Source organism: Dermacentor albipictus, chromosome 6 (assembly GCF_038994185.2).
Source record: "Dermacentor albipictus isolate Rhodes 1998 colony chromosome 6, USDA_Dalb.pri_finalv2, whole genome shotgun sequence".
Lineage (NCBI taxonomy): Eukaryota > Metazoa > Arthropoda > Arachnida > Ixodida > Ixodidae > Dermacentor > Dermacentor albipictus.
The window spans coordinates 76221660-76247749 of NC_091826.1; the positions used below are offsets into that span (position 1 = coordinate 76221660).

The 26090-nt window shown below is 47.3% G+C and overlaps 1 protein-coding gene and 1 long non-coding RNA gene across 2 annotated transcripts in view; both read right to left on the bottom strand.

Annotated features, from left to right (window-relative positions):
• LOC139061211 (calcium-activated chloride channel regulator 1-like) overlaps positions 1 to 1723 on the bottom strand; it is a 495141-nt gene extending 493418 nt beyond the window's left edge. Inside the window, exon 1 of the mRNA XM_070540868.1 lies at positions 1627 to 1723. The gene's annotated coding sequence lies outside the window, so the exon portion shown is untranslated. The remainder of the gene's footprint in view (positions 1 to 1626) is intronic.
• Positions 1724 to 19516: 17793 nt separating this feature from the next.
• On the bottom strand, positions 19517 to 25759 carry LOC135897133 (uncharacterized). Its single transcript, XR_010562923.1, has 3 exons — positions 25673 to 25759; positions 24852 to 24948; positions 19517 to 19612 (listed from the first exon to the last, which is right to left on the bottom strand). It is a non-coding gene; the product is annotated as an uncharacterized lncRNA (long non-coding RNA).
• Between the last annotated feature and the right edge of the window lie 331 nt (positions 25760 to 26090).

Consider the following 26090-nt stretch of genomic DNA (forward strand, 5'->3'; position numbering starts at 1 on the left):
CCAGCTGCTTGGGCTTCGTTCATGTCCATGTCTTCACGTGGTAGTCCGAAGAAGCGGCGGCTTCGTCGGAAGGTGTGTAGAAGAAGGTTGCCCATAGAGACTACCCCACACTGTCCACCAAAGGTGCTACAGGATGAGATGAATTTATTTAGAAGATGATCGAGGGGCCGTAGAGACGAGATCGCAGGCAGTTTGGCATTTTCTGCACCGCGATCAGTTCTTTTGTCTCCTCGTCTTCGGCTCCGCCGCGGAGCGAAACAATATGTACGTCCGTCTAAAGGTAGAGGGTGAAATCACCGTGCCGTCGGATAGGGTAATCGTTCCTCGTATGGACCGCAGTGTAGTCTGAAGCGGTTGCGAGGGAAGTCGCGAGCTATAAAAGGCTGGGAGCTGGCGGCTGCGCGCAAGGAACGGGTGCCATGGGTTGTGAAGCAGCGAAGAATGTTTGTGTGTGGTGCAGCTACGTCCTTGCAAATGGATGCGCGCAAGTGCGTGTGAGGTGGGATGGCGACGAATGTATCGTATGGAGGATGGAGGTCTGGGTTAGCGTGTCGTAACGAGCACCACGGGTGGACGCTGATGATGTGGGCCGCGAAGAATCGGGATGGTGTGAGTGGTCTCACGGTGAAGGTGGTCGGGACTGTGTGTCGGGAGGCTGCTTCCGTAAGCCTGAGGGAGCATAGCACCTAATGACAGTGCACCGCACGTCCTCGTACGTGTTCGCCTTCGAAGGTGGCAGTCGGAGTTACTTGACGAGGCCTTCCGGAAGCGTCCGCTATGCTTGTTGGTAGCGTATCAGTGGATCAGTCACGTTCATAACGTGCAAGTGGCTGTTCAGTTGCCTTAACCCGAGAGCTGGCTGACGACATAGAATTCCTTGAGGCCATAGAACCCTGGTACGTCTGTTTGCACAGAAATAATGCTGGCACGCTCGTCATGTGCTATGCTGATTCTTTCACGTGCTGGTAAGATCAGCCCGCGTCCTCCATTATGTGGAAACGGCTCAGGAGACGAACTCCCCGCTGTCATGATTTGTTGGCGCTGGCTGACCGTGGTGCCGATGGTCCCGGAAAGCTGAATGTAGATGCAACTGCTTGAGGTGGACTCGATGGCATGGTGTTCTCCACATGAGAATGAACATACGGCGCTCTTCTTTCTCCGATCGCTATAGTAGATTGTCGCGCTACTATTATGCTATCGAAATTATTTGATGTGGAAAGCATACGCAAAATCTGGGCGTCATGACAAAACCTATGAATACATAATTTACGCTACTACTAGGATAGTATCGTTCTCTAAACTCGCCCTCTGTTTAGGTTCAATACAGCTTGCAAATTAAGTCACAGTGTATCAACTATTTCTCACTAGGTAAACTTTAATTTCTTCTATAAATAGAAAATTTGCTCGTTCGTGGTCCCACAAAACAGGTCAACACTTGACTTGCATTAACTATGTGTAACTAGTTGACTGATAATAGCTCCACAATGTCATCAACGGTAATAAAACTACTAATATTAATCCTGCTCCTTCCTCCTATTATTGTTGATGTTCTACGGCAGAGAGTTGCGTAAACCAAGCTAACTGGGCCTTCGAATGAGACTATTGTTGGGGAAGGAAGTGGCTCACCGTTGACAAAGCACTAAAGCAGCATGTAGGTGGTCAGCGCCGTTGTACAGGAGGGCCGCCTTCAAGAGCGCACTGCTTTCTCGCCTTCGGAACCTGCGTCTGAACAATGTTTGTGGTATGAGGCGCCAGAGTCACAGGTATACAGTTGAGATCAAGTCGCTAAACACATATCTATACATAATGCGCAGCTCAGAACCAAATCCTGAACTAACAAGTAACACGTTATGCATCGCGACCACCGCCACCGTGGAAAATTGAAGAGGAGGCCACGCAGGATAGCCTGGCTGCCTCAGAAATGCCCTGCGGAAAAAGTGCTCAAGAAAGCTCGAAAGAACTAGAAAGAGCATCAGAAAATTGACTAATACTCAACCAGAACAAGGAGCGCTGACAGAAGGGCCTTCGTCCTCCTCCGTGCATGCACAACCAGATGCAACCCGGCGCGTGGCGCTCGCGTAAAGCGGGTGCTAATCAATTCTCAGAACATGGCACACACCCACTGTAGGGTATAGGCAAAGCATTCTATATTATATAAGGACCTAGAATATAGAATACACAGAAATATTAATATAAATACAATGCTTATGTACGCAAGATATTGGAGAGCCTTAAAAAATTAAAGGAAGTGTAAAATAAATTTCTAAAAGTATGACGAAACAAATAGCGAGCAATGTAAACGCATGCACACTCATTTTAAAGTTGATTTTTGTAACTTCTCTACTTAGTATTTGAAGTCTAGAAATATACAGAAGAGAAAAAAAATCTTCAACACATTTGTTTCAGTCTGACAAACGATACACTAAAGCAAGGACGCTGTATTTACTGAGTTGTCACATTGATCGGTAGTAACATACTCAGCTCCACTGATCGTTTGCAGCGGTGTGGAGGCTAGCAAGAATACCAGGGTATATTAAGACAGTCCAGATCCCTGCCATAAAAGCCACCCCGGCCAGAACATCACTGCTGTTGCACCATCAGTTCCATAATCAAGCACGCATCGGATCGAACTTCCTCGTTTTCACAGGATTGCTCCATCGACTGTCCCCTCGATAGCTGCGTTGATTAGCTGGATTATCATCCTTGCATTGAACACGTTCCTGCGCGGCACCGACTACCGTGCTGATCTCAGCGCGCACTCCGCTGAAACCATCCCCAAGCTGCATTCTACGCAGTCCGGTTTCCTGCCTTAAAAGCCGTCCTGGCGAGAGCATCACTGTTGTGGCAGACGGAGTTGCATTCTCAAGCACGCATCTAAACAAACTTCCTTGGTTTCTCAGGCTAGCTGCATCGCCTGTCTCCTTGATAGCTGCGGTGAATATCTGGCTGATCATCTTTGCATCGTACAAGTGCATCGGCGGTACTGACTACCCTGCTGGTCCCGGCGCGCAATCCGCTGAAACTGCCCCCTAGCTGCATTCTATGCAGTCGAGATTCCTGCAATGAAAGCCGTCATGCCAGAACATCGATGTTGTTGCACCATCAGTTCCATTCTGACGCACGCATCTAAGCAAACTTCCTTGGTTTCACAGGTTAGCTGCATCGGCTGCCCGCTTGAGATCTGCTGTGACTACCTGGTTAATAATTCTCGCATCGTACACGTTCCTGCGGTGCACTGACCACCCTGCTGGTCTCTGCGCGCACTCCACTGAGACCACTGCGAAGCTGCATTCTATGCAGTCCGGTTTCCTGCCTTAGAAGCAGTCCTGGCGAGAGCATCACTGTTGTAGCAGAAGCTGTTGCATTCTCAAGCACGCGTATAAGTAAACTTCCGTGGTTTTACACGATAGCTGCATCGGCTGTCCCCTCGATAGCTGCGGTGACTACGTGGATGATCATCCTTTCACCGTACGTGTTCCTGCGCGGCACTGAATTCCCTGCTGGTCTCGGTGCGCACTCCGCTGAAACCACCCCCAAGCTGCATTCTGCGCAGTCTGGATTCCCGCCATAAAAGCCATCCCGTCGAAATCATCACTGTTGTAGCAGCAGCAGTTGCATTATCAAGCAGGGTAAGAATTGTTTAGAGCTTTTAAGAGAGATTTACCTAGAAAATGCCGTTTGATTTGAATGGGAAGGGATGATGAGCGAGGAGAAAGTTCATATCAACAAGGGACTGCGGCAGGGGTGCCCTTTAACCCTGCTGCTGTTTATGATGTACATGGTGTGAATAGAGAGGGCGCTAAAAGGAAGTCATATTGAGTTTAATATCTCATACAGACAGGCAGGTGCAGTATTAGAGCAGCAACTCCCAGGTTTATTTTGTGTCCACTACATTGTGTTGCCAGCTATCAAAGCGATTTGCAACGTCTGGCGAATATCTGTGGACAGGAAGGCAACAACTTAGGTTTGAAATTTAGTGTTGGAAAATCGGGTGTTACGGTAATTCAGTGAAAACATTAAATAGACAGTGAAAATACAGGGCCAGGAAATACTTCGGGTAACAGGATATAAATACCTTGGTATATGGATAAATGAGGGCAATAGATATGTGCAAAAACATGAAAAAACCATAACTGTAAAGGGGAAGGGAAATTCAGCCATAATGAAGCACCGAGCACTATGGAGATACAATATGTACGAGGTCCTCCGAGGCATGTGGAAAGGTGTAATGGTTCCCGGACTTACTTTTGGAAATGGGGTTGTTTGCTTTAAATCAGGCGTACAGTCATGACTTGACGGGAACCAATGTCAGTGGATCGCCTCGCATTGGGCGCACACGGGAAGACTACAAATGAAGCTGTGCAAGGTGATATCGGCTGGGCTAGTTTTGAAGTGAGGGAGGGAGACTTGCAGTAAAATTGAGTATGTAGAACGGTTGAGGAATATGGAAGAATATAAATGGGCTGGGAGAGTGTTCAGGTATCTCTACTGGAAAAAGATTGATTCCCAGTGGAGGAAAAGAACTAGGAAGCTTGCCAGTGTTTGATATGGGATCGTTTCCTGAGCCTCCTTCGAGTTCACCAGACCACATCAAATCGCGTCACACCTAATTAAGGAGCAGTAGCGCAGAAGCACATCTACTACGTTTCCGATGCGCAACACTTCCAAACAAGTCGGCGTTCGCCATCTCGTGCGCCTTTATGTGGAGCTATTGTCCCACTGCTTAACTCTTCCTGAACATGAAACGGGAGCCTGGCACTGTTTTGTGTAAACTGGGTCTCGGGGAAAGAGGCTTTGCTGCTCTGAAAGGTCGCTCGAGAACAATCCGCCTGCCCCCGCTGAGCACGTGCAAACGGCGAGGCAACGGCGACTGTAATGCACCGAGAAGCCCAGGGAGCAATCCCCCCGTCCACCTTTGTGACGGCAGTTGCAGACCAGAAAGGCAATACCACAGACAAGTAATCCCTCGGACAATTGGAGCCCAAGGAGTGAACCTCTGAGCCGAATGTGACGCACACAAGCACGGGCGCCTACCATTGGACAATAATTACGACATCTGAGCGGGTTCGCCGATTGGCCGGGAAATGGCGTATCTTTCATCTTTCATCTCGGGAAATGGCGTATCTTGAGAAGGTTTGACTGGCAAGTATTTCGTGTCGTCTGCAGGTACTTGGTTATCATTATCAGCATTGCAAATGATATTCCAGGTTTTTGCCGATCATTCACATATGGTAGCAGCCTAGATACTTATTCCTTCATTGCTTCATGAATAACCTGTGTGCGTTCTGTCAGAACTGTGTGCGTGTCACTCTCTCGTGTCCTTGTCCTTTCTTCTTTTTTGCGCGGTCCTTTTTCCAAAGCATTTACTGCCGGATACCTTGCAATTAGAAGTATTTCAACTACAGACATGCACATTGAAGAGCAAGTAACAAGAAAATCTAATCACTTTATATAGATAGCTAGGCTCTGAACTGCTTCCAAGGTTAAATTTGCCCCCTGGTGCATATCAGCTTTCGGCACTAGCTTTGTTTTTTTAACAGAAAGCGTTATCCTGGCTAATAAATGTAACCCGGTACCACGGCTTCCCATTAGCGTATGAAGAAATGAGTTATCTGCTTATTATCAACTCATCAGGCTTGATGTCACAGTTCCCTGTAATGACGTAAAAGCATTTGTCCCCCCCCCCCACGTCTTCGGAACGCATTCAAATATAGTACTATATAATATATTTATATATATAGCATATAAATAATTCCCGCGCATTCAAATATAGTACAGTCTCCTGGTGTCCTGTGTGGAACCTTCCTGTCGTCACATGCTTCCCCGTTTGCAAATACGTTAATTTTGCAATTACGCAAATATACTAACGTGTATAAGTAAATAATTGTTCCCGCCCAATTTGTTCGCTGAGGATTGTACTCCTCTTTATTGCGCCCTATTACAAATCATTACGCATCAGGATATTAAGGCGCACACCACCGTAGTACTTTGCAGACACGGTCGTCGGCGCGTCCGGTGCTACATTTTCCACTTGTTTTTTCAAGATATCCCCCGCTCCTAGAAGCCCTCCAATGGCAGCGCAGGGACGATCGCCAAGCCCTCGCCGGGAAAACTAAGAAGAGCGACCTTCGGGGGCGAGGCCGCTGATAATCGCTCTTCCGAAGACCTCCCATCGACGTGAGCCCGGTCTATTCAGCAGGATTCAGCGACGACAGCAGCCGAACTCAGCGACAGACTCTCGCTAGACATACCTGTTGTGCTCGACGGCCGCCACGTTAGTGCGTTATTGGACACGGGGGCCGATTACTCAATCTTGTGCGGAAAACTAGCGAAGGAACTTAGAAAAGTCCTCACGCCTTGGTGTGGAACGCAAATTCGTACTGCTGGCGGGCACATCCTAACACCATTGGGCATGTGCACAGTCAGAGTACAAATTCGTGGGTCCACGTTTCCAGCCAGCTGCCTTATACTCCGCGATTGTTCTCGGGACCTCATCTTGGGCGTGAACTTTCTGCGAGAGTATGGTGCCATTATAGACCTCCGGGAGCACACAGTGACTTTTTCGACAGAAAGAGCAGCGAACAACCGCGACAATTGCCAACGTAACGCGCTTAGAGTTTACGCCGACAGTGTAACTGTACCACTACGCGCAAGTGTCCTGGTATTGGTCGTATGCGACCATCTGCGTGACGGCGAAGCTGTTGCAGAGGGCAATTCCTCTCTTATGCTTACTCATGGTGTATGTGCAGCTCGCAGTCTCATTATGCTTCGAGGTGGACGTTCGGCGCTCCTCGTGACGAATTTCAGCCAGCAACATCGGCACCTATTTTGTCGTACTACTATCGCTTTCGCTGAGCCCATAGCCGACGTTGCTGAATGCTTTGCGTCTATGACGAAGGAGAACCCAGCTCAGACACTCAGCAATATCGACATCAATTCCGACCTTTTGGAGGAAAAGCAGAAAGCGCTGCACGAGTTGCTCCTTCGGTTCAAGGAGTGCTTCGCATCTTCCTCTAAGGTATGCCAGACGCCCATCACGAGGCACCGAATAATCACGTATTACGATTCTCGTCCCATACGACAACTGCCTTATCGCGTATCGGCGAAAGAGCGCAACGTTATTAATGCACAAGTGAAAGAAATGCTTAACGATGACGTCACACAACCATCCCAAAGCCCTTGGTCATCGCCGGTGGTCCTCGTCAAAACGAAAGACGGAACGCTTAGGTTCTGCGTTGACTATAGAAAGTTGAATAACGTCACAAAAAAGACGTTTATCCGCTCCCGCGGATCGATGATTCGTTAGATCGACTGCGGCGAACCAGGTATTTTTCATCCACAGATCTGAAGAGCGGATATTGGCAAATCGAAGTTGACGAACGAGATCGCGAAAAAACTGCCTTTGTTACCCCGGATGGACTGTACGAACTTAAAGTACTTCCATTCGGCCTGTGTTCTGCACCGGCCACATTCCAGCTAATGATGGACACTGTTCTGACGGGTCTGAAGTGGCACAGCTGTTTAGTATACTTAGATGACATCGTCGTGTTTGCGGCGACCTTCGAAGAACATCTGAAGCGTTTAGAGGCGGTACTTGAGGCGCTCCGCTCCGCTAATCTCACACTAAAGCCAGAAAAGTGTCACTTCGGTTACGAAGAGCTGAAGTTTCTCGGGCATGTCGTGAACGCCGATGGCGTCCAGCCTGACCCAGACAAAACATCTGCTGTTGCTGCTTTTCCGACTTCTCGTGACAAGAAAGCAGTGCGCCGCTTTCTCGGTCTGTGTGCGTACTATCGTCGCTTCATCGCAAATTTCTCGCGCATCGCCGAACCACTCATACGCCTCACGCGAGAAGACACACCCTTCGTTTGGACGGATGAGCAGGACGCAGCTTTCACCGAGTTACGGCAGCGCCTGCAGAAATCACCCGTCCTCGCTCACTTTGACGAGGACGCTGACACCGAGGTGCATACCGATGCAAGTAACATCGGTCTTGGCGCTGTACTCGTTCAACGCCAGGAAGGTGTCGAGCGAGTCATCGCTTACGCCAGTCGCACACTTTCACGCGCCGAAATCAACTACTCCACCTCCGAGAAAGAGTGTCTAGCGGTTGTGTGGGCCATCATGAAATTTCGGCCTTATCTCTACGGTCGCCCTTTCAAGGTGGTGACAGACCACCATTCCCTGTGTTGGTTAGCCAACTTACGAGACCCATCCGGGTGACTTGCTCGATGGAGTCTCCGTCTGCAGGAGTTCGATGTTACCATCGTATACAAATCGGGCCGCAAACACGAAGATGCTGACACGTTGTCGCGCGCTCCCATCAAAACTTGTGATAAGGACATGGACGAAGACGGCGCATTCCTTGGGGCCCTGACGGAATCTGACTTGATCATACGGCAGCGCGAGGACGCGGAAATACGCCCTGTCATCGATCACCTAGAAGGCAAGAATGCTACAATCCCACGACACATTTCTCGCAGTCTTTCGACCTTCTGCCTGCGAAATGGTGTCCTCTACAAGAAAAACTCGAGTGCCAGCGACAAAGATTAGCTATTGGTCGTACCTGCCGCCCTTCGTGATGACATTCTCCTAGCCTGCCATGATGAGCCCACGTCTGGACACTTGGAATTTTCACGCACTCTTGCAAGAGTACGCCAGACGTACTACTGGCCCAGACTTTCTACTACGGTGAAGCGTTACGTGCAAAGCTGCCGTGAGTGTCAACGCAGGAAGTCGCCGTCTTTGAAGCCCGGGGGGTTACTCTAACCCATCGCGCCACCTAGCGCGCCGTTTGATCAAATCGGCATGGAGCTTCTGGGACCCTTTCCCTTGTCAGCCAGCGGAAACAAGTGGATTATAGTCGCCACGGACTATCTAACACGCTACGCCGAGACGAAAGCTGCACAGCGTGCCACGGCCTACGAAGTTGCCCAGTTCTTTATCGATCACATAGTCCTTAGACATTGTGCCCCATCACATGTCATCAGCGACAGAGGCACTGCCTTTACAGCCCAACTGATAGAGGGCATATTCGAGCTGAGCTGTACACAACATCGCAAGGCGACTGCCTATCATCCGCAGACCAACGGACTGACGGAACGGCTAAACAAAACCGTAGCTGACATGCTGTCTATGTATGTGGACGTCCAGCATAAAACATGGGATCAAGTCCTGCCGTACGTTACATTCGCGTACAACACCGCCATTCAGGAAACCACACGATTTACACCGTTCCGTCTTGTGTACGGGCGCGAGGTCCAGACCACGCTAGACGCTATGCTCCCGCATGACACCGATGCATCACTTACTGCCGACGCCGAGCAACTTACTCAACACGCAGAGGAAGCCAGTCAACTTGCGCGCATACACATCGCGAAGCAGCAGAGTACAGACGCACGACGCTACAACCTTCGACATCGGCAAGTCGAATACCAACCAGGTGACCAAGTCTGGGTGTGGACTCCAGTCCGTCGCCAGGGGTTGTCTGAGAAGCTCGTTAGTAGATACTTTGGACCCTACAAAGTGATACGCCGCGTCAGTGAAGTGAACTATGAGGTCATTCCCGACGGTGCCGCGTCGCCTCGGCGTCGACAGCATCACTCGGAGATAGTGCATGTCATTCGCCTCAAACCGTATTTCCCGCGTTAAGGCGACGCCAATCCGATCTCATAAGACTTCGACACTTCCTCTTTCTAGTTTAGTAAGCATCGGGTCGATGCCTTTCTTTTGGCGGGGGAATAATGCCGCTAGGTGTCACGAGCCAGCGCTGAAAAAGAAGTTGGGATTGGAACGCGCGCTCAGCAAGAGACGGGCGCTGAGGTAGAAGAAGTAGAAGCTGAGGACGCCGGCTTCAATTTTTCGTACGCCATCTTGTACAACTGTTTGCTTCGCCGACGCCAGGCACATCTTACATTGTCTTTTCGTGACAGTATTGATGAGCCCCTTAACTAATTCACGTTTTCGTGCACCAAATCATGCAAGTCATGTTTCATACGTCAGGACAATTGTCCTAGATGCTTATATATTTTACACAAAAACGGCAACATCTCAGTCCTTTTAGACAAGTACATCTGATTTTCATGCTGCCTTGCCACTCTTTGGTTACTCCGATTATCAGTATCGAGTGCCAGATCGGCACCGTAGTACTTCTGACTATAGGGACCTTTCGCTGCCCTCAGCTGGATGAGTTATCCGTGGAACTCGCTTTTTATATCCACACAGCGCGAAGTGTGTTTATCAGTTATCTGGGGTGCTCACCTTGTCATCGCTTCACTGGTGTTCTGCCAAAATCTTTAGTTCCTCGTTCAGGGCAGGAGCTTCTAGAGACTACTACAGCACATTTCTTTGTTGCTACAATTCGTGTTCAGGAACTAGAACCGCAGCTTAACTTCGTGAGATGCGCTTATAATATCGCTGTAAAAAACTCTCAGTATTAAGTCTTCTGCAGGACTCCTTCAAAATTGATGACCATGAATAGCTCCGCCCGTTAAGGCTGAGCCTAATTGGATACACTTTACAATGTTCCCATTTGAATATCGCGAATTCAGCTGGATTCCTTGGAAAGGTTAGACTCATTATTTAGAGGCAGCTGATTTGAAACGCGATCCAAATTCATTGCTCCTTTGGCCGAGGATGCACTGCTTGGCCTATTGGATTCCGATAAAGAACCAAGAACGAGTCGGTGTAAGCAAACGTTGTGATGCTATTTTTGCCCTTTAGTGCAGCTCGCTGCCACTTGTGTCGAGCGCGCATTGGAAAAAACAAGCAGAGGCAGTGCTGCTTTTCTCATTTATTTTGAATTTTTTATTAATAATATTCGGGTAACCTTTTCGTGGAGGATCGCTCTTGCAGTGTAGCTGCGCTCGGTGCGAGTTTGAAGCGGTTCTTAGTTGGCGACACTTAAGCATTCGTCGTTTTTCTTTTGTTTGCTTCCTCTCTTTAGAGTCGGTGCCGAGCCGCATTCAACATTCTCAGTCGAAGACGGCAGATACGGCAAAAAGGCTCGCCGACTTTGTTGAACCGCATACATGACAAGCAGACGCCAGAAGTCGCGCGCAAAAGGTGAGTGGCTCATTACCATTCGCCTCACGACGTGTTTGCTGGCAACGGATTCAGAACACATTCCTCACCTTTGTTTCTCGTTGCTCTTTTACTACGCGTTTTAGACCCCGTGGATATTGCTTTGTTTATTGAGACTGCCGGCCATTAAGCGGCCTCAATTCCCAGGATCTGATCGTTAAATGAACGAATGAGAGCGATACGCTGTTCCACCCTGATGGTCTTGTGACTATAGCGCGTTGTGCTGCTGAGTTTGAGGTCACGGGTTTGATGCCCGTCTCGGCGGTCGCATTCCGATGGGGGGCGAAATGCAAAAGGCCGTGCACTCATAGTTTAAGGCGCACGTTGAAGACACCCAGCTGCTACAAATCAATGCCGGAGTCCACCACTGTACGATGTCCCTCAAATCTTGGGCACGCAAAACCCGCGAGTGTATTTACCCTAATTTAGCGATGCACGTCTGAACACGAGGCGAGCTCTGTCTTTTTCCCTAGGCAGGCATTGGTGAGAGCGAGATCAGCTTTGTTAATGCGCTAGCATTAGGGCTGTCAAAAAAAAAAAAAACCTGTTTGTGAAATGTTCGTGTAGGCCTGCTCCGGAATACCGTAAGTGGCACTTAGCTGAGGTCTTGAACAACACTTTGCAATGTGGTCAACACGGTTTGAAACGTGGGTCGGGGACTTCTAGGAGGTATGAAGTAATGCTAAACTCTCGCATCGCCGACGAATGCCCCTTTTTACGACGGGCCAATCGTCTTACTTGGGCATTTATGTTTCGCAAGAGCCTGTTGGGGCGGATAAGAGCGCAGGTTCGCAACCAGCCATACGAAGAACAGACAGTGAAGTCAAAGACAGCCTAGGGAAAGCTAGTTATGTTTAAACGAAACGAATAATAAACTAAAAGGAAATGAACGTGGGCGAAAAGTAAAGTTGCCCAGATGGTAGCCGAGCCCAAGGCCGATGACAAGGACAAGTGGGCAACACATTTTTCATACCAGTGATGTGTTAGGGAGTGACGCAGGTGCTGACGCCATTGCAATAAGAAATTTACAAAAGGTAAACAAGACGTGAAATGTCGTGTGCTCTTCAGTTAAAATATATGTAGTCTGCAGAGATTTCTGCGATGTGACGATGAATGCGCAAGTTTTATTCATAAATTCGTTTTATATCGCTCACGGCACAAGTGCGCTCCCTGCCACGAAGACGTGCGTCCGTGCCACAAAAATAAAAGCCGATTTGCGGTGTTTTCTAGGCTTCGATATGTGGTTAGAATACCAAAACAAGCATCGAACGATCACAAAGTTCTCCGAAAGAGCTGAAACTTCGGGTGTTTCTATATTATGAAATATATGTTATATATTACGATAGGTTTGCGAGGTGGCATGTGTGTCAGTTCAGTTTCTCCCATGTCGCAACAAAAGAGCCTTTTTTCCACCTCAGATGTGCATGATTTGTCATGATGGGCTACGGCGCCTAACACGCATGACTATATTTGTAAAAGTTAACACTTTTGCGATTTCTTGTTCGTTTTCCTCAAATGAAGACCGCCAGCAGCAACGTAGTCAGCAACTATCGCGGTACCATTGATACGTGCCGCTTTAAAGCTCGGAAGCAGGAGTTCTGTATGCTTGATACTCGATGCGCAAATTGGCTTTACATTTCGCGGATGGTTCTTCATTGAACTCACGTGCTGTGGGCGAATTAAGGCGGCTAGTGCTTCCCCAGTTTGCTCATAATATGCTGGAAACGCTCATACGAACCAATAACATTTTCTCTAATATTCAACGCTTATATTAGATGAAACATTGCGATCAAAACAAAGCTCCTTCTTTTTCCTCGAAAATTTAGTGAGTACTTGTGATGTTGCCAATGATATCGGCACCACGTAAAGCTCTAAATGCAGGAGTTGAAAAGCGAATTGTCATCAGGCCTATTGTTCGAACAGTCACTGCGGCGTTACAATGCGTGGAAGTGATTCATCATCATCATAAGCCCATTTTAGGTCCTCGGCAGGACGAGGGCCTCTCCCTACGGTCTCCAATTACCCGTGTGTTGCGCCAACCGATTGCAACTCGCGCCCACGAATTCCCAAATTTCATCGCCCCATCTAGTCTTCTGCCATACACGACTGCGCTTCCCTTACCTTGGTACACAATCTGTAAGCCTGATGGTCCAACGGTTATCTAACCTGCACATTACATGACCTGCCAAGCTCCATTTTTCTCTTATTGTCAATCAGAATACCCATTTGCCCTCTGATCCAAACCGCTCTCTTTCTGTCTCTTAACATTAGATATGCCTAGCATTCTTCGTTCCATCGCGATTTGCGAGGTCGTGAACTTGTTCTCAAGCTTCTTTGCCAGTTTCCAAGTCGCTGCCCCATATGTCAGTACAGGTAAAATACAATTGAATGTACTTTTCAATTATAATGGTGAGCTTCCAGTCAGGAGTTGACAATGTCTGCCGTATACGATCCAACCCAATTTTATTCTCCTATGAATTTCTTTCTCACGATCAGGGTTCTCTGTGACTAATAGACCTAGGTGAATGTACTCCTTCACAGACTCTAGAGACTGACTGGCGCTCCTGAACTCTTGTTCCCTTGCCCGGCTATTCAACATTATCTTTGTCCTCTACATATTAAGCTTCAACCAAACTCTTGCACTCTCTAAGGTCTAATCATGATCTAAGGTCCTCAATCATGGCATAGGCAGCGCCAATCGCTGCCTCTGCCAGAACAAATGATTGAGGCAGTAATTGGTGCTGCGATAGCACTATTTCCTGTAAGAAGCAAGTTTGTAACGTCACGTTCGGCCTTCAGCATAGTTGGTACCACGACAACTGCTGACTGCAGCCCTGCTGGTGACGACGCTCTACATCTTTCGGCACGAGCAATACAGCGCTCCGTTTTCTTCTTGGAATGTCACTGTCAGCGCCCTTCATCGCCACAGTGCAGTTGACGGACACTACTTTCGCCGTCATTCAGAACGAGTAAAATCGAAAAACGTGACGGCGACTGCGGACATTCTCTCTAGGTCACCCCCATCGTCGACGCAACCCCAGCGTGTGACCGAGGTCGTCTCTGAATTTTTATCGGTTAGGGGAACTAGGACACCCACGAGAAGCAGCGAGACAGGCACGAAGGCTACCATCACAATAAGCCCTAACGCGACGGTAACCTACTTAACGAAGCACGCGGCCAGAGGTGCAGAAGCAGGTAACGTGACTTCAAAGTCTGTGACGCCATTGAGCGACACAAACTCGCCTTACGGAAACTTGTCGGCAGCCTCGAAAGCCGTGTCGCTGAAGCGGTTCGCCGACGCCTATCCTCAAGAGGAAACGAAGAAAGTCCAGAGTAGACTGGAAGTCGTCTACTTCCGGTCAAGGTCGTCCTTCCTGGGCCAGTTGCTCTCTGCGAACCCACAGACCTTTTACCACTTCGAGCCTCTGAGGACGCTGTCCGCAGATTCCCGGCTGTCTAGTAATGCGGCCCTTTGGGACCTCGAAAACATCGCGGATTTCTTCAGCTGCACTTTCGCCAACCACGCGGACCACCTGCGACTGGCCATGAAGTTTCCTCACCCGTTCAGGCAGAACAGTTATCTGTGGAATGCCTGCGCCAACGTCAAACGAATCTGCCTCAATCCCGAATTTCTCAACGCTGTGTGCAAGACAGCACCGACGCAGGTACGCCGATGAGGTTGTATATTTTACATTGTTTAGGTTTTCAGTTGCATGGTGCGTGCCACATTTTGTTTTTAAAAAGAACGCAGGAGTCTGCATGACCGCCTTTCTTTTGTCTGTATTTGTATGCGCTATTCGTATCATCACTGTGTACAGTGATTGCCACTTAAAGGGCCCCTGAAACAGTTCGGACAAATTTTGTAGGCGCGTAGGGTACAGCTTAAGTAGAACATTCGCACCACAATTTAAGTGAAGCGTTACGTATTAATGGAGCTGCAAGCGATTAGAAGTTACCCTCCTCCCTAGCTATGCTTTTCCTCCTCAACTCGCTCGCCGAGCGAGCGGCGCTAAGCTCCGCCTTCACTGGTTCAGCGTCACGATGCGACGTCACATCGCTCACTTCCGGTTGTTTAGGAGCACGCCCCCTCCCGCGCGAGACCTCTCCGCTAGCCGCTTGGCCGTCGACCGAGAGCTATCGAAGCAGCGTGCGTTGCGAGCATTCTGTCGTAGCGCCGAACGTGTCCGGTACTCCGCTAAAAACAGGCAAGCTGGTCATTTCGGCAAATGACTGGAGGCATAAACTCAAGCTGATGAAGGAACTTTAGCGTAGACGTACGTGAGCAGCCTGATCGGTCTGCACGGTCCAGACACTTGCTGGCGCAGCGCTTAACCAGTCAAACAAAGCGCTAATATTGCTCTAACCAAGTGTAAAGCATTTTAAACATTTATAAATCAACGTGTTGATGATTACACTCCTGCGAAAAATACACACCAGCAGCAAAGAATACACGTCGTTGCTGCTACTGTGTATGGTTGAGCTCTGTGCCACCAGGTGGCTGCACCGTGCAGACCGTTCACATTTGCCCTTCTGCTCATCTCGTGGCTCATCCCGGCACAGTCAAGCGGCCAGACCCTGTCCCCTTGCGCTTGCGTTTGCCCTAATACTGGACTCGCGGTTTGCAGGTCGCTAGGTTTGCAGTCCACAAGGCAACAAAGTCGAATCATAGTGCTCGCGAAAAGACTGAGACTGACTCTGACCGCGGAGCTCTCGTCAGAATGGAGTACGTTGTAACACAAGCAGACGACACTTGCTGTGTGCCGGAAGTGCTGAAGTGTACTAAAATACTATTCTTGTGTATTCTCTTTAAGTTATTTTCTTTTTACAAAAACAAAGTAACTAACATTCCAACTATTACGAGCATCAATTGTTCACCATAAAGTTGGAAAAATTATCGACCACGCGCCCTGGTCAGCCAATCAGATAGCTCGCCCATGTGACGTAATATGGGTTATTTGCATCATATGGGTAGGGGCGGCTTAAAATTCCGCCGAGTAGTGCGCTGCGATCGGCAGCGATGTGTATTTTTAAAACCTTATAATAAATTACACGCTTTACGCAGAGCACTTGGATGCATCAATTAATGATCAGAAGAACCTACTCTAATGACTCAGTACGTTTGTAGAAAATCGCCAAAATCGTTTCAGGGTCCCTTTAACGACGACAGTAGGTTGGTAGGTGGTCAACGAGGCTTATGTAGCATCTGTCTCACAATAGACGCAGGAGAAGAAAATATGGTGCCGCTATCAGAATGTGTGGATGTCCGCGTGTTTTACGCTCGTATCGTTTTTGCTACTTATGTACCCTTTTCACGGTGATCCCGTGGGCGCCGCCATGTTTGATCACCTGGCGACGTGTGTACTGTTTGCCTCAGTTACCTCTCTTGACTCCGTGTTTAGAAGGTTGAAGTTTGAAGTTTATTGAATGCTTGGTGCAGATACAGAAATATTAATATTTAGTACAGAAAAAGGTCCCATAGTGTAAACACTGTAGGGGGACCTTTTGTAATGTTAAAAAACTAATACTACTTCACAGCAAAAAGGCAGTGAGGAAAAAGAAATACGAAAATGCAAATACAAATGCAAATACATTATGATGCAAAAGAATAATACAATGGAAAATGTAAAACGGTAGGGATAAGGCTTAAGCAGAAGTAAGAAACGAGGCAAACAGTATTGGAAACGACAGAACTGAAGTTGTGTTTTAAAAGACATATTCAATAAAACGGAGCTATAGGTTTAACATGGGGTTGCGAAGCTGATGTTTGAATGATGATATAGAAAAGGCACATTTAAAGTTAAAAGGCAATGAATTCCAAAGTTTGATTAAAACAAATGCTACTCTTTGTGTACCATAGTTAGCTCGTACCTTAGAGAGTATAAAATTATTATTGGATGAAAAGCACGTAATATTTGAGTTAGTAAGGTGTCGGATAAGAACAAATTTGAGAAAGTTGTGGTCTTTAACGGCTTGGTAAGCAAATGTGCAGACATTAAATTTGGTTAGCTTGTCAATATTCAGTATGTGCAGTTCCCGGTACAGATCAGTGACATGTGAACGTCGGTTGCTCCAGGTGAGATTGCGAATGGCTTGATTCTGTACATGTTGGAGGGAAGAAAGGTGGCAATGATATGTTTGACTCCAGGAAGCAACACAATAATTTAGATGACTGTGAATGAATGCATAGTATAAGGTGACTAAAGTAGTCAAGTCAAAGTAACATCTAGCTTTTAGCAATACCCTAATACCATAGGAAGTTTTCCGCTGTAGCTCATTAATATGCAAATTAAATTTCAAGCGGGAATCAAGTTTGATACCAAGGAAGGAACATTGATCTGATAGATGAATAGGATGTGTGTTTATAAAGAGGGGCATAACTTGCGCGTTATTTATTAACCTGGAGTAGAAAATTAAGAACTTACTTTTCGAGGGATTTATCAAAAGCTTATTTTTAACACACCATGCGCTGACGTTAGTAAGTTCAGCGTTAAGGGTTGTTGAAATGTTGCTTAGAGAATTACTCGAACATAAGACAGTCGTGTCGTCAGCATATAAGATGCATTCTGATAATGCGGTTAGACAATGTGGAAGGTCTATAATGTATAGTAAAAATAAAAGCGAGCCTAGAATTGAGCCTTGCGGAACGCCGATGTTAATAATTTTTTTAGTGGAATAAATGCCAGAGATAGATACTAATTGCTCACGATCAGATAAGTAACTACGGAAAAGATTGAGAGTTGCCAATAATGCCATGAGATGCAAGTTTAGAAAAAAGAATGTCATGATCTAGTGTATCAAAAGCTTTAGTAAAACCTAGAAAAACAGAACCAACGAAGTTCACATTGTCAATTTCTTGTTTACATTTTTCTGTGAAGTAAATGAGGGCTAGGTTAGTCGAATACCCTTGTCTAAACCCAAATTGTTTTGGATGAAGTAGGTTAAATTTCGTCAGGTAGCTAGACAGGCGAACATGTATTATTTTTTCAATTACATTGCTAAAAAAGGGGAGAACTGATATCGGCCTTTATGTGGAAATTAAGCATCTGTCACCTTTTTTAAATACCGGGATAACCCTACTCATCTTTAACTCATGGGGAAATACGCCGGTTTCAAGAATTAGACTGATTATGTAGGTGAGCACATCCGCAATACGATCAGCAATCATTTTCCCGTAGTTAGCAGAAATATTATCGATACCTGCACTAGAGGACTTTATCCTAATAATTGTTCTTCTTACCTCATCCGGGGTACCAGGAAAAATAAAAAAAATGAGTGACCACAATGATGAAATTCGTCATGCGTACTGGCTGGAACGGGCATGGGAGAGGTGTAGTAGTCACTAAATACATTGGCGATATCAAGCGGGTTAGATATAACAGATCCTTAATGATTAATGTTGGCTATAGGCGGGTTCATGGTTTTATTGAGAAAGCGATTGATCAAGCGCCATTGTTTTTTAATATCTGAACCAGTAAAATTAATTTCGTTTTGGTAATAGCGCTTTTTGGCATTCTTCTTGTCATTCTTCTTGGCATTTGGGGTGGATGTGTGTAGGTGTGTGTACAATGGATAAGCATGACGCCGGTGCGACTCAGCAAACGTCTGTTTTGGCGGATACCGTAGAGATTACGGCTGCGTGGATGAAAAGAAGCTTTGGCCACAGCTTCCGAGGACATGCAAGCGCTCTCGGAGCTCATTACATCCTCTCGAAAGGCGCGAGCAGCCTATACGGTGCTTGCACTAACATCAAGGCTAGAACTAGAACATGCCCAAACTTTCTGCTTATGAATTCAGTCAAGATCAGTGTGGTTTTCTTTGCGTTCTGTATTTAACAAACATTTGTGGCAGCAGCGTGTCGCGTTGCTGACTCATTCAAGCTGTGTGGTGGGTCGCCGTCGTTTATTTTCTGCCTAACCGCACACGGATGTGCTCAGTTGCGACAAGTTAAATTTTGCTGCGCTCAACACTTGGAACCTAGATGTTCTGTGCATTGCAATAGCTTGTAGCAAGTACGTATTATCGCTAGTCACTCGCCCACTCGGTGGACCGCCACGAGACGTTCAGCCTCGGACATTTATGTGCTGTCGGTAGCCAGCGCCTCCCATGCTTCAGCGCATTGATTCAAGTGTGCGCCGATTCATTATTTTCGATATATTGGCGATAGAGTGGCCATAAGTTTACGTGTCATTTGGGGTGGATGTGTGTAGGTAACGTGCGAGAGGCTACGCCAGGAAGCGGCGCTACTCCCTTTGTCACTCTGCAACGAGCGGTACTCAATCTTGCCGACGTTACGGAGTTGAAGCCCTTTCTTTCGAGCTTAGAGATACAACGCTGCCAGTGAATTAATATTGTTTCCTCGACGATAGCCGAGAATCGCGAAGGGCGGCCGGCAGCTCAGGGAGTTCCTACGTAGCAGCGCTTAGTGGTAATCGTTCCTCCCCACATCGGTAGCCTGGTGGCAAGGCGTCGCTCTGCTGAGCTCGTGGTCTTCGGTTCGACTCCCACCACGGCAGCCGCATTCCGATGGGCGCTGAATGCAAAAAAAGCCATGCGCCGTGTGTTAGCTGCGCGTTAAATAACCCGTTATGGTGAAAATTAACCTGGAACCAACCACCACGGCATGCTTCGTAATCAGATCGTGGTTTTGGCAAGTAAAGACCCAACATTTATTTTAAAAAATATTTTGAGTAACCGTCTACAAACTAGTTTCGGAAAGAATTCAAAGCAGTGTTGATTGCATTGCATAAAGAGTCGCACGAGGATACACATTCGAGGCCCTAGAGAAGAGCAAGAAAATAAAGAAAGAGAAATCTGGAAATAACTATGGCGAATTTTACCGTGACAACAGCTCGAATTCCAGAGAAATGAAACAGACGTACAATTCACCCGTGCGCCACCGCTCTTTAGCTTGCGGAATGCTTCGAAGTCGTGCGTTCTACGTGTGTTGGTTCAAGCAGCTTTGTTTTTTTATGAAATTCTGCCGTTTGACGTGCCGAAACCACGATCACATTATGAGGCGTGCATGACGCAGTGGGGGACTCCGGATTAAAGGGCCAGATGTAGCCAAAGAGCGCCGAGGCTATGCTGGATGACTATTTGTCGCCGCGATGTTTCAAAAGCGATGCCAATACATCAGTTATCATCATCACCAGCTGTCCTTCCAGAGCGATCCACCACAGCATCCGAGCCTTCAGACGCACAAACCCGCCGTGGATGCTCAGTGGCTATGGTGTTAGGCTGCTGAGAACGAGGTCGCGGGATTGAATCCCGGCAATGGCGGCCGCATTTCGATGGGGGCGAAATGCGAAGACACCCGTGTACTTAGATTTAGGTGCACGTTAAAGAACCACAGGTGGTCTAAATTTCCGGAGTCCTCCACTACGGCGTGCCTCATAATCAGAAAGTGGTTTTGGCACGTAAAACCCCGTAATTTTTTAAGACGCACAAGAGCTCACGCAGTAGCACGTGCGTCTCAAAGTTTGCGTTCATTGGTGAACGTTCCTCGCAACTCGGTTGCGCGAGACACCGCGCCCACTGCATCGGCGCGCTTGTGTCAGCGGCGAAAAAAAAATGTTTTAGTTTTTTCTTCAGTGACTAGATCGTGCTGTAGATTATAGTTCTCTTGTCACTTGGTTACGGTACGATTCTAGCCGACGTTCGGCAAATACGAGCTGAAGATTTATTCCGATAATCTCAATAATTAGTCAAAAGTCTATGAAAATTACCATGACGACGCGTCGGAGAAATGGCCAATGTCTACGCGTCCCTGATTACGTTTTTGCCAACCTCGCACCGACGCGTCGCGCGCTACGCTCTGACGCTTCAAACCCATCGTTGGCATTTTTCAGATTAGTGCTTAGCAACACACATTCTCTGAACGGCATGTTCACGTCGGCATTCTTCATGCATTTATTGAACATGTCCTGAGCAGCTGTTCACCATATGTCTGTCTGGCATACACGTCAAGCTTGACATAAATAAAGCACCATTGAAGTTCTTATTAATTTGCCTTCCAACAAGGAAGGTAACTTAGAGCATTGCTTCTGTCGCCAGTTCTGTATAATAAATATACTTAGATTGAAATATCTTTCTTGCTTTTGATGGAGGAAATTCGATTTCAGGAAAGGGAAGAATTTAACAAGATTGTGTGGGAGTTGAATCCTCGACTTGTGGTGGTATTCAAACCCCACGACTTTTGTTCTTAATAGCGACAAAGTTAATGAAGGCACCATTAATTAGGATATAGTGAATTCAGGCACACGATCCTTCGATCTTTCCTCGGAATCGAACCCTCGAACTTCGGTGGGAATAAGTAAGGAAGCAAGTAATAACACGTAACAACGCATGCGGATAAGAATGTCAAGCTCTTTGATAAATTTCTCGTGGGCTCGCATACTTTCGCCTTCGATTCGACAAGCCGAGCGAGCTAGGCCTACCGGCTCCTAGTCATCAGCGGCTGTCAACCGAGCCGACACTGCGGACGTGGCCTTTGCGAAAACACGTCTACGCTTCTCGCACAGTCGCGTTTATGTTTGCATCTCTTGTTTAAAAGGAGAGTTCAAACACGCTTGCTTTCGCTTCATTTGCGAAGTCATTCCGAGCGTCCATGGAGGGGCGCCGGTTCTTGGCGGAGCTACGCGCCACTCGCGCATTCGAACAATGTGTCCCTAGTCGTCGTATGCGGCATGCCGGATTACCACGCGTCGTGCGACGGATCGCTAGCAAAATCGCAGCGCGTGTTTAGCGCTCACATTAGCATGCGCTAAAGTGACTGTCAACTTTGTGTTCCAGCTTCTTGCTAGAGTCGGCTTGGTGACAATTGTTATGCGTAGCATTATATACCCCATTTCGGGCAGTTTGTGGTAGGCCGGTTAATAGGTCGGCAGGTATTTCCAGGCTCGTCATATTTCGGACATTTATAATGAAAATAAATGCGACCAACAGTGGAATCGAGCCTCTGGCTTCGAGCCAACAGCCCAATGCTCTAAGAACAAGGCCGCGATCTTTGTTTATACAGCGAATCTGTATATGGACAAACGCCCGTGTTCGGGGCCACAGCAACCCAATACCACATTACGTGGGAATGCACGCTACATAACATAGAACATCACGATACGAATACCACGAGGGAGCAATGGGAAGCGCTGCTGTCCAGCTCGGCCTCCCGTGTCCAGTTAATCTGTCTATCTATGGCTAGGGCATTTCCATCGTCCGCGAACCCGTGAATAAGCTCGCTGGCACAGGTTGACGAACGGCGCGGGTTGATGTTCGTCATACGCTGGCGCGGATGACGAACGCGTGATCATGGCATAGCCACTGATCACGCTTTCGTCATCGTCGTTGCCTTTCACAACTGGCTGCGCTGCCGCTTATTGCTTAAGAAGATATGAGACAATCATTGGCAAAAAGAAACTATCGTCCTCGTCGTCGTCATCGTCATCATCATCGTCAACCACAACAATAACAATAACTATCATTATTATCATGGCTCCAGCAACGTGTTCTTCTTCCGCAGCTGACTCGTTTGTGCCGCTCGGCGCAACCATTCGAATGCGCTCGTGCCTATGCTCGTGCGTTCGTCGTCGTCGTCTTCCCCAGCTGGCTCCATTGCCGCTCATCATTCCAGCGTAGAATGTTTTCTTTTCTGTCGTCCTAATGGGAAAGCCGCGTTCAAATTTTTTTTTAGTTTACGGTGCTATGAACCATTGCTTAAGGCGAAACGAGTCATTCGTTGTTTTACGTAACGGACGCATTTAATAAGACAGATGATACGAGAATGTGTGCGCGTACCTATCGTCGCGATGACCACCGATCAGGGGTATATTCTGTAAGTGTCCACCTAGCGGACTGTCCATTTCAGTCACTTCTGATTGGATGCAGCTGTGCGAGCGAGCAAGAGTCGAGTGGCCCGCGCCAATCAGCAGTGGCCGAAATGAACAGTCCACTAAGTATGTCACTACAGAATACCTCCCCAGGACAACAAGTGTGTTCGTACTTTTGTTGACAATTCCTGTGCTCAACAGATTCGTTGGTTATCCACCTTCACAGAGTGGAATGGCTCACTTTTTTTTTACAGGGAAGCTGTTATCCCCTTGGTGGTAGGCATTTTTCGTGTCCGTCCACGAACAAATATCAGCAGCAGCAGTGGCTCATACCCCCTAAGCAACAAAATTTGCGATTGCTTCTGTGCCTCGTAATGCAGGGAGACAAGGGTACAGAACAGCGTGCGGTTCAAGAACAAGTTCAAAAGAATCATCTATCATCATAAGCAATGGCTCACACAACCGTAAGCAAGAAAACGTGAAATTGCTCATGCCCCAATAAGCAAGAAAAAAATGCGATGGCTCATACCACCATAGAGCAGATGCTACCAGCGCTCAATAAAGTGAAGCGAGCAGCCCACATTCATCGCAATCATCCATACAACACACAGAACAGGATAGGCTTCAATAAAGAACAAGCTCCACATAAGCTTCCGAACCACCGATAAAGCACTGCTTGATGTAGTAAAGGCAAGGCGCAGAAGACCAGGGCTCGAGAAGAAGAACACAAACGACAGGACCGGCGCCATTCACAACTAAGTTTATTTTCGCAACAAGCCTGCCTTATCTAGGTTATTCACGCCGAGTCGCGCACAAAACTTTAGAAGTAAAAAAAACAGCAATCTACCGACAACTCAGGAATCTTATCTGGCACATATCATCGAATGAGCAAACAGAAACCACACGTGGATAAGCACAGGAGGCAATTGATCTAGTACACTCTTTTTCCAAGCCAACGGGGACAAAAACCAGACAAAGGAAGTACGGTCTACGCTTCACTACCAAACTATCCACAACATAACATACTTCAAACGCCTAAGGCCCAGTCAATGATAAAACCCGGGTGACTTTGGGAATAATGACCAACGAATAACACGGAAATAACATGGAAAATGCGTCTAAGTGCAGTGTCTGCGTCAAAACTAAAATCTCTAATAGTCACTCACCTAAAACATTGATAAATAATGTGACCACGCGATAAAAGAACCACGTGACGTTCGAAAATAAACTTAGTTGCGAGTGGCGCCGAACCTGTCGTTTGTGTTCTTCTCGAGTCCTGGTCTTCTGCGCCTTGCCTTTACTACTTCAAGCATGAACCAAGTAGCCAAAGCAAGAGTTTTACTAAAGCGCTGCACACCCCCCTCAGCAATTGTAGTGCTGGTGTCGCCACAGCTTCGCTGGACGTCCACCTTCGCAGGGCAGGGATGGCGAGTCAATTATGTTTTTCTTTTCACGCCCGTGAGCAAAAATGTGGGTCGGTCCCAGCGGCAGTGCATGGCAGGAGCAGTGACTCGTACCCCCGTAAGGCAGAGGCTTCAAGCACTCAGCAAAGAGATGAGTGCATACATTCTTTGTAATCACGCATACATCATACAGAACAGCACACGTTTCGATAAAGAACAAGCACAAAAACTAAATCCACCTAACCACATCAGTAATGATAAGGCGCTCTTGATAACAATGCGAAGCACGTAGCACTCTTCGTATACGTTGCCGGTAAAGATTGCTGTTGCACAAGCTGCCGCAGTAACGGCAGCTTACGACATGGGAAAGGACATCCTAGCCTTTGCTATATATATATAAAAACAGCCCAACAATTGATTTCATTGTTGTTGGAGCACCGCTACAGGCGGCGGCGTGCTATCAAAATTACCATTACTTTTATCACTACAGTTACACTAAATAACGTTTACCAACATTACTCTAAAGCAGTAAAGGATTGCCCACCTTATCAGCAGTTGTAGCATTGATTTCCAACAGCTTCGCTGGACAAACACTTTCGCTGGGCCGGGATGGCGAGTCAGTTTTGTTCCCTCCATTGTCACTGTTGAGAAAACAAAGCAGAATATAATTGCGAAATACGAGTAAGCCCATCATTTGCGACACAAAAGGAATAAGAACGTTTCAGTTGAACCACAGGCATCAAGCACTGTGATCCAATCAGGCTGTTCCGGCAGCGTCCACTACGGCACGATCGCGCGCATTCTCCTCTCGTGTACCAAAGCTAGTTCTTTGAAACGTTTGGCGCGCGTGTAACGTACCAGTTCCTCCCGTTCTTTCCTACAGACGACTCGCGCTTTGTGTCGCTGTGTACGGCTTCACCCATTTCCGAAATCGGCCCACATTCCACAGTACTTTTCTCGTAATAACTAACGTTACGTAGCTTATCCAACGCTGTACCGCCCTCATGATCGGCCCTAGTTGATCATTTTCTACCGTTTCATCGCAGGAGTGCAAATGCCATCGGCGTTTTAACATACACCACATAAGCAAAATGAGAACAAGGTCGTTTTGAACTTTTTGAACTTATCTTTTTCATGGCGACATATGCTTCTTCCCTTGAAAAAGACAAGTCCTTTTGTCGAAACATTATTTCCTATTTTTATCTTGTTCTCGTTTTGCTCATATTCTTGAATTTCGATCCACTGCCTTCCCTGCGTTTTCATCACATCACATAGTAATAGGTACTTACATTCATGACGTCGCAGGTTACGTCCCTGTCCCTATCTCTCTCGCTTACAGTTGTTCAGCAGGAATGTCAAACCCACCTCTCGGCATGTCGTAAGCTCAAGTCGAACGGCCAGAGTGGACATTGGGCCACCATCCTCTCACGATCACGTCACCGAAGTCTTGATGCTGTCGTCACACGCACGCTCGCATGACACGCACAGAGGTTGGCTTTGCAGAAGCACGCTGGTCCAGCGGATACCACATTTCACAATCCCAGAAAACCATGGTTAGCCAGCTACCAGTAAAATGCTTCGCATGTCATTGATCCCGAAAGTTCGTAGAATATGCTTAATTTTTTTTTCTTTCATGCCTACATATCTCAGAGGCTGAAATGGTGTTTCGTCTATTTTCGCACTTGAGCAAACCATCGCGCATTGATTTGCACTCTATCAATCGATGGATCAATGCACAGATTAGCTGAGTAAATCAGTACTACACATGGACCGAAGGTGATGG